Source organism: Oncorhynchus keta, unplaced genomic scaffold, assembly GCF_023373465.1.
Source record: "Oncorhynchus keta strain PuntledgeMale-10-30-2019 unplaced genomic scaffold, Oket_V2 Un_contig_28_pilon_pilon, whole genome shotgun sequence".
Lineage (NCBI taxonomy): Eukaryota > Metazoa > Chordata > Actinopteri > Salmoniformes > Salmonidae > Oncorhynchus > Oncorhynchus keta.
In genome coordinates, this window is record NW_026286334.1 from 77,974 (window position 1) to 87,589 (window position 9,616).

The 9,616-nt window shown below is 44.5% G+C and overlaps 1 long non-coding RNA gene across 1 annotated transcript; it reads right to left on the reverse strand.

The window, feature by feature from the left end:
* Positions 1-2,055: 2,055 nt before the first annotated feature.
* Positions 2,056-9,616, reverse strand: LOC127923251 (uncharacterized). Its single transcript, XR_008113799.1, has 3 exons — positions 9,514-9,616; positions 9,301-9,402; positions 2,056-4,130 (listed from the first exon to the last, which is right to left on the reverse strand). It is a non-coding gene; the product is annotated as an uncharacterized LOC127923251 (long non-coding RNA).

Sequence of the window (9,616 nt, forward strand, 5' to 3'; positions counted from 1 at the left end):
ACAACATACTCAGAATGTTACCTGGTGATATGGTGCTGATAGACAACATACTCAGAATGTTACCTGGTGATATGGTGCTAGATATGATAGACAACATACTCAGAATGTTACCTGGTGATATGGTGCTGATGATAGACAACATACTCAGAATGTTACCTGGTGATATGGTGCTGGTGATAGTGATAGACAACATACTCAGAATGTTACCTGGTGATATGGTGCTGATAGACAACTCAGAATATTATACTCAGAATGTTACCTGGTGATATGGTGCTGATAGACAACATACTCAGAATGTTACCTGGTGATATGGTGCTGATAGTGATAGACAACATACTCAGAATGTTACCTGGTGATATGGTGCTGATAGACAACATACTCAGAATGTTACCTGGTGATATGGTGCTGATAGACAACATACTCAGAATGTTACCTGGTGATATGGTGCTGATAGACAACATACTCAGAATGTTACCTGGTGATATGGTGCTGATAGACAACATACTCAGAATGTTACCTGGTGATATGGTGCTGATAGACAACATACTCAGAATGTTACCTGGTGATATGGTGCAGAATATTACCTGGTGATATGGTGCTGATAGACAACATACTCAGAATGTTACCTGGTGATATGGTGCTGATGATAGACAACATACTCAGAATGTTACCTGGTGATATGGTGCTGATAGACAACATACTCAGAATGTTACCTGGTGATATGGTGCTGATAGACAACATACTCAGAATGTTACCTGGTGATATGGTGCTGATAGACAACATACTCAGAATGTTACCTGGTGATATGGTGCTGATAGACAACATACTCAGAATGTTACCTGCTGCTAGTGATGATATCAGAATGTGCTGATATGGTGCTGATAGACAACATACTCAGAATGTTACCTGGTGATATGGTGCTGCTAGTGATAGACAACATACTCAGAATGTTACCTGGTGATATGGTAACATTTTGAGTGTTGTCTAGCATCACCATATCACCAGGTATGTGTAAATATTCTTGGTAAATAAAGGTGATTCTGAAAAGAACACATTTGCTTTTTGAATGTTCTAGAATAGTTCCAGTTTCACTTGGTTTTTCTATGTGCCATCATGGGCAGGCTTTCTATCACCACAATGGGAAGGACAACGAGCAGGCTTTTCCCCACCATCCCCATTTAGTTTCACTGGTCAGTAATAATGACCCTTTAAAAGGTCAAGACAGAGCAGTGGCATGGATAGTTGATTGATGGATAATGGATATGGATGGATAGATGCTGGATGGACAAACGGATGGATGAATGATGGACAATGGATGGATGATGATGGCATGCTGATGGATGCATGCTGGATGGATGAATGACGGACAATGGATGGATGAATGATGCATGCTGGATGGATGGATGATGGATAATTAATGATGGACGGACAGACAATGGATGGATGGATGCTAGATGGATAATGAATGCTGGATGGATGAATGACGGACAATGGATGGATGAATGATGGATAATTAATGATGGACGGACAGACAATGGATGCTAGATGGATAATGAATGCTGGATGGATGGCTGAATGATGGACAATGGATGGATGAATGATGCATGCTGGATGGATGGATGATGGATAATTAATGATGGACGGACAGACAATGGATGGATGGATGCTAGATGGATAATGAATGCTGGATGGATGGCTGAATGATGGATAATGGATGAATGGATAATGAATGCTGGATGGATGGCTGAATGGTGGATAATGGATGAATGGATGATGGATAATGAATGCTGGATGGATGGCTGAATGATGGATAATGGATGAATGGATAATGAATGCTGGATGGATGGCTGAATGATGGATAATGGATGAATGGATGATGGATAATGAATGCTGGATGGATGGCTGAATGGATGGATGAATGATGAATGCTGGATGGATGGCTGATGATGGATGGATAATGAATGATGGATATGAATGCTGGATGGATGCTTGTCAATATGGAGAAGTGGAGCAGTCTTCCACGAGACGATAATTGAATCATATTATTAAACAATGTTTACCTCTTAGATTTTAATTTGTCAAATTAAATAGAAATAATAGGCTCTGTAACAGTGAACATTTACAAAACATTTACAAAAGTAAGAAGATATTGTACACAACATCATATTTACAAAGTCATGCTTAACATATAAAGAACCGTAACAGAAAACATCAAGGGGAACGTGATGCGTTAACCAGCAGATAAATAATATGGACATTAAAAGGAGTCCCAGAAGTTCAGTCCACAGCAGGGTTCAAGGTGTCAGATCTGAAAAGGTATGGATCGGTTAACAGTCAAATGGATGCTGCTTCACCTTGTCCTCTGATTGGCAACATACTTGGACCTAGGAAAATCCTTTCAGATCTGTACAAGTGGCAATGGAGCTAGGGGTTAGGAGCTAGAGATTAGGAGGGGTTAGGAGCTAGGGGTTAGGAGCTAGAGATTAGGAGGGGTTAGGAGCTAGGGATTAGGAGGGGTTAGGAGCTAGGGGTTAGGAGCTAGAGATTAGGAGGGGTTAGGAGCTAGGGATTAGGAGGGGTTAGGAGCTAGGGGTTAGGAGCTAGGGATTAGGAGGGGTTAGGAGCTAGGGGTTAGGAGCTAGGGGTTAGGAGCTAGGGATTAGGAGCTAGGGATTAGGAGCTAGGGATTAGGAGGGGTTAGGAGCTAGGGGTTAGGAGCTAGGGGTTAGGAGCTAGGGGTTAGGAGCTAGGGATTAGGAGCTAGGGATTAGGAGCTAGGGATTAGGAGCTAGGGATTAGGAGCTAGGGATTAGGAGCTAGGGATTAGGAGGGGTTAGGAGCTAGGGGTTAGGAGCTAGGGATTAGGAGGGGTTAGGAGCTAGGGGTTAGGAGCTAGGGATTAGGAGCTAGGGATTAGGAGCTAGGGATTAGGAGCTAGGGATTAGGAGCTAGGGATTAGGAGGGGTTAGGAGCTAGGAGGGGTTAGGCGCTAGGGATTAGGAGGGGTTAGGGCTTCTGAGGGATTAGGAGGGGTTAGGAGCTATGGGTTAGGGGTGTGGAGGTGTTAAGGACTAGGGATTAGGAGGGGTTAGGAGGGGTTAGGAGCTAGGGGTTAGGAGGGGTTAGGAGCTAGGGATTAGGAGGGGTTAGGCGCTAGGGATTAGGAGGGGTTAGGAGCTATGGGTTAGGGGTGTGGAGGTGTTAAGGACTAGGGATTAGGAGCTAGGGGTGTGGAGCTGCTAAAGACTAGGGATTAAGGAGCTAGGGGTTAGGGGTGTGGAGGTGTTAAGGACTAGGGGTTAAGGAGCTATGGGTGTGGAGGTGTTAAGGACTAGGGATTAGGAGCTAGGGGTGTGGAGGTGTTAAGGACTAGGGGTTAAGGAGCTATGGGTGTGGAGGTGTTAAGGACTAGGGATTAGGACCTAGGGGTTAGGAGCTAAGGGTTAGGAGTGTGGAAGGCTTAAGGACTAGGGATTAGGAGCTAGTGGTTAGGGACTAGGGGTTAGGGGCTAGGAGCTAAGGGTTAGGGGTGTGGAAGGTTTAAGGACTAGGGATTAGGAGCTAGTGGTTAGGGGCTAGGGGTTAGGAGCTAGGGGTGTGGAGGGTTAAAGACTAGGGAATAGGAGCTACGTTTAAGGGACTAGGGGTTAGGAGCTATGGGTTAGGAGCTAGGGGTTAAAGACTAGGGAATAGGAGCTACGTTTAAGGGACTAGGGATTAGGAGTTAGGGGTTAAAGACTAGGGAATAGGAGCTACGTTTAAGGGACTAGGGGTTAGGAGCTATGGGTTAGGAGCTAGGGGTTAAAGACTAGGGAATAGGAGCTACGTTTAAGGGACTAGGGGTTAGGAGCTATGGGTTAGGAGCTAGGGGTTAAAGACTAGGGAATAGGAGCTACGTTTAAGGGACTAGGGAATAGGAGCTAGGGGTTAGGAGCTAGGTTTTAGGGACTAGGTTTTGATGTGTCGGCAGAGCGAGGCGATCTGTGTGATGCAGCTGGTGACAGCGGGTGGGACGGGTTGGGTGGTCTCTCCTCGCCATGACGCCAGCGCAGCCAGAGCCTCCTTGGGGTTGCTAGGCGACAGGTCGTAGACAGTGTAGACAGCTGCCAGCTGGACCTCCCAGGGAACACCTGGAAATGACATCACAGAGACTCATTGGTTGGCCATCTGTCCAATTCAGACACACAGATCTGTCCAGTCTCATCTGTAAAAACAAAACAAAAAGTAATTCTGCTCAGATGAGACTGGACAGATGTCTGCCCGGTCCTGTCTGCCTGGTTCCATCTGAGCAGAATTACTTTTTGTTTTTAGCAGAAGAGTTAGGGTTACAGGTACATACATCCCACCCAGAAACTGAGGTTATCAGGAAACGAGGCGTACAGCGCCTTCAGAAGGTATACAGCGCCTTCAGAAGGTATTCAGAACCTGAGGTTATCAGGAAACGAGGTGTACAGCGCCTTCAGAAGGTATTCAGAACCTGAGGTTATCAGGAAACGAGGTGTACAGCGCCTTCAGAAGGTATTCAGAAACTGAGGTTATCAGGAAACGAGGCGTACAGCGCCTTCAGAAGGTATTCAGAACCTGAGGTTATCAGGAAACGAGGCGTACAGCGCCTTCAGAAGGTATTCAGAAACTGAGGTTATCAGGAAACGAGGTGTACAGCGCCTTCAGAAGGTAATCAGAACCCTGGACTTTTTACACATTTTATGTTTACAGCCTTAACCTAAAATGGATTCAATTAAATACAAATATCAGCAATCTACACACAATACCCCATAACGACAAAGCGAAAATAGGTTTAGACAATTAAAAATTAAATACCTTACTAAAAGTTTGGACACCTACTCAAACCTTCCAGAGTTTCTTTATTTTTAAAATGTTCTATATTGTAGAATAATAGTAAAGGCATTAAAACTATGAAATAAAACACATGGAATGATGTAGTAACCAAAAGAAAGTGATAAATAAAATATATTTTATATTTGAGTATCTTCAAAGTAGCCACCCTTTGCCTTGACAGCTTTGCACAATCTTGGCAATCTCTCAACCAGCTTCACCTGGAATTATTTTTCAACAGTCTTGAATGAGTTCCCACATATGCTGAGCACTTGTTGGCTGCTTTTCATTCACTGGGCAGTCCAACTCATCCCAAACCATCTCAATTGGGTTGAAGTCGGGTGATTGTGAGCTCAGGTGCATCCGGTTTCCATTGATCATCCTTGAGATGTTCACACAACTTGATTGGAGTCCACCTGTTCAATTGATTGGACATGATTTGGACAGGCCCACCCCTGTCTATATGAGGTCCCACAGTTGACAGTGCACGTCGGAGCAAAAACCAAGCCATGAGGTTAAATAAAATTGTCCGTAGAGCTCCGAGACAGGATTGTGTCAAGGCACAGATTGGGATAGTAACATCTCAGATTCGGATAGTAACATCTCATCCTGTGTTCTTGGAATCTGGAGAACAAACCAAAACATTTCAGAAGGTCCCCAAGAACACATTGGCCTCCATAATTCTTAAAATGGAAGAAGTTTTGAACCACCAAGACTCTTCCTAGAGCTGGCCCCCAGGCCAAACTGAGCAATCAGGGGAGAAGGGCCTTGGTCGGGGAGGTGACCAAGAACCCGATGGTGACTGACAGAGCTCCAGACTTACTCTGTGGAGATAGTAGAACCTTCCAGAAGGACAACCATCTCTGCAGCATTCCACCAATCAGGGCTTTATGGTAGAGCGGCCAGACGGAAGCCACTCCTCAATAAAAGGCACATTACAGCCCGCTTGGAGTTTGCCAAAAGGCACCTAAAGGACTCTGAGACCATGAGAAACAAGTTTCTCTGGTCTGATGAAACCAATATGAATCACTTTGGCTTGAATGCCAAGCGTCACATCTGGAGGAAACATGGCACCATCTGCAGCATCATGCTGTGGGAATGTCTTTCAGAGGCAGGTACTGGGAGACTAGTCAGGATCGAGGTTCACCATCCAACAGGACAACGACCCTAAGCACACAGCCAAGACAATGCAGAAGTGGCTTCAGGACAAGTCTCTGAATGTCCTTGAGTGGCCAAGTAAGAGCCTGAACATCTCTGGAGAGACCTGAAAATAGCTGTGCATCCAACCTGAGAGAGCTTGAGAGGATCTGCAGAGAAGAATGGGAGAAACGCCCCAAATACAGGTGTGCCAAGCTTGTAGCGTCATACCCAAGAAGTCTCAAGGCTGTAATCGCTGCCAAAGGTTCTAAAACAAAGTACTGAGTAAAGGGTTTGAATACTGATGTAAATGTAATATTTCAGTTTTTATTTTTATAAATTAACAACGTGTCTTAACCTTTTTTTTTGCTTTTTCATTATTGGGTATTGTGATGTCATTATTGGGTATTGTGATGTCATTATGGGGTGTCGTGTTGTCATTATGGGGTGTCGTGATGTCATTATGGGGTGTCGTGATGTCATTATGGGGTGTCGTGATGTCATTATGGGGTGTCGTGATGTCATTATGGGGCGTCGTGATGTCATTATGGGGCGTTGTGATGTCATTATGGGGCGTTGTGATGTCATTATGGGGCGTTGTGATGTCATTATGGGGTGTTCGTGATGTCATTATGGGGTGTCGTGATGTCATTATGGGGTGTTGTGATGTCATTATGGGGTGTTGTGATGTCATTATGGGGTTCGTGATGTCATTATGGGGTGTTGTGATGTCATTATGGGGTATCGTGATGTCATTATGGGGTGTTGTGATGTCATTATGGGGTGTTGTGATGTCATTATGGGGTGTTGTTGTCATTATGGGGTATCGTGATGTCATTATGGGGTGTTGTGTTGTCATTATGGGGTGTTGTGATGTCATTATGGGGTGTTGTGATGTCATTATGGGGCGTTCGTGATGTCATTATGGGGTGTCGTGATGTCATTATGGGGTGTCGTGATGTCATTATGGGGTATTGTGATGTCATTATGGGGTGTCGTGATGTCATTATGGGGTGTCGTGATGTCATTATGGGGTGTCGTGATGTCATTATGGGGTATTCGTGATGTCATTATGGGGTGTTGTGATGTCATTATGGGGTGTGATGTCATTATGGGGTGTTGTGATGTCATTATGGGGTATTGTGATGTCATTATGGGGTGTTGTGATGTCATTATGGGGTATTGTGATGTCATTATGGGGTATTGTGATGTCATTATGGGGTGTTGTGTTGTCATTATGGGGTGTTGTGATGTCATTATGGGGTGTTGTGATGTCATTATGGGGTGTTGTGATGTCATTATGGGGTGTTGTGATGTCATTATGGGGTGTTGTGATGTCATTATGGGGTATTGTGATGTCATTATGGGGTGTTGTGATGTCATTATGGGGCATTGTGATGTCATTATGGGGTATTGTGATGTCATTATGGGGTGTTGTGATGTCATTATGGGGCATTGTGATGTCATTATGGGGTGATGTCATTATGGGGTGTTGTGATGTCATTATGGGGTGTTGTGATGTCATTATGGGGTGTTGTGATGTCATTATGGGGTGTTGTGATGTCATTATGGGGTGTTGTGATGTCATTATGGGGCATTGTGATGTCATTATGGGGTATTGTGATGTCATTATGGGGTATTGTGATGTCATTATGGGGCGTTGTGATGTCATTATGGGGCATTGTGATGTCATTATGGGGCGTTGTGATGTCATTATGGGGCATTGTGATGTCATTATGGGGCATTGTGATGTCATTATGGGGCATTGTGATGTCATTATGGGGTATTGTGATGTCATTATGGGGTATTGTGATGTCATTATGGGGTGTTGTGATGTCATTATGGGGCATTGTGATGTCATTATGGGGCATTGTGATGTCATTATGGGGTATTGTGATGTCATTATGGGGCATTGTGATGTCATTATGGGGGTGTTGTGATGTCATTATGGGGCATTGTGATGTCATTATGGGGCATTGTGATGTCATTATGGGGTATTGTGATGTCATTATGGGGTATTGTGATGTCATTATGGGGTGTTGTGATGTCATTATGGGGCATTGTGATGTCATTATGGGGTATTGTGATGTCATTATGGGGCGTTGTGATGTCATTATGGGGTGTTGTGATGTCATTATGGGGCATTGTGATGTCATTATGGGGCATTGTGATGTCATTATGGGGTGTTGTGATGTCATTATGGGGCGTTGTGATGTCATTATGGGGCGTTGTGATGTCATTATGGGGCGTTGTGATGTCATTATGGGGCGTTGTGATGTCATTATGGGGCGTTGTGATGTCATTATGGGGCGTTGTGATGTCATTATGGGGTGTTGTGATGTCATTATGGGGTGTTGTGATGTCATTATGGGGCATTGTGATGTCATTATACATTGTGTTGTCATTATGGGGTATTGTGTTGTCATTATGGGGTATTGTGTTGTCATTATGGGGTATTGTGATGTCATTATCCATTGTGATGTCATTATGGGGTGTTGTATGTCATTATGGGGCATTACATGTCATTATGCATACATTGTGATGTCATTATGGGTGAGGGGTGTCAGAATGTCATTACCATGGCGATGTCATTATGGGGCATGGTGATGTCATTATGGGGCATTGTGATGTCATTATGAGCTACAGAAGGACCAGAGAAGGACCAAAACAACAGTGTAATCCATTCAGAATAAGTCTGTAACAAAAGTCAAGGAATCTGACTACATTCCGCATGTCCCACGTCACAGAAGCGGTGGACTCCAAGTTGTAAACGTAAACATTTTTTCTTCTAAATCAAAATGCATTTTTTTTGACAGAAATGCCTTCTGGAATATGTGAAGGTTCATGTGCCTTAATAACAAACTTGTATTCCATACATAGTCAGTTAAGAACACATTCTTATTTTCAATGACGGCCTAGGAACAGTGGGTTAACTGCCTGTTCAGGGGCAGAACGACAGATTTGTACCTTGTCAGCTCAGGGGTTTGAACTCGCAACCTTCCGGTTACTAGTCCAACGCTACCCTGCCGCCCCAACATTACAACATGGATAGATGGACCATTTCAGAAGCTTTACAGTAGACGGTTACTAGTCCAAACTCTAACCTACGCTCTACTCCACTAGGCTACCCTACCACCTCTACACTCTAACCACTAGGCTACCCTACCACCTCTACACTCTAACCACTAGGCTACCCTGTCCACCTCTACACTCTAACCACTAGGCTACCCTACCACCTCTACACTCTAACCACTAGGCTACCCTGCCGCCCCAACATTACAACACGGATAGATGGACCATTTCAGAAGCTTTACAGTAGACGGTTACCTTCTGACTGTCCGTGTCTGGCGAATGTGTTGATGACCCTGGCGATGTTCTTCACAGACTGTCAGCCGCATCTCTCCTTTATTCCGAGCTGCCCGAGGCGCCCTAACGAGGAGGTTCTCATGGTTACACTTCATTGGTCAGTTCAAATTATATATTGTATTTTTAAAAGTGTTGAATGAACAAAAATTCTACACAAACAAAAACAGCCCCCACCTATGAGTCTGAGGACCGCAGCCACAGTGATATCCTGGATGGGTGCTTGTCTTGGCCTGGGCTGGGTCACCCAGGAGTTCATCATCGGCCACAGCTCTGTACT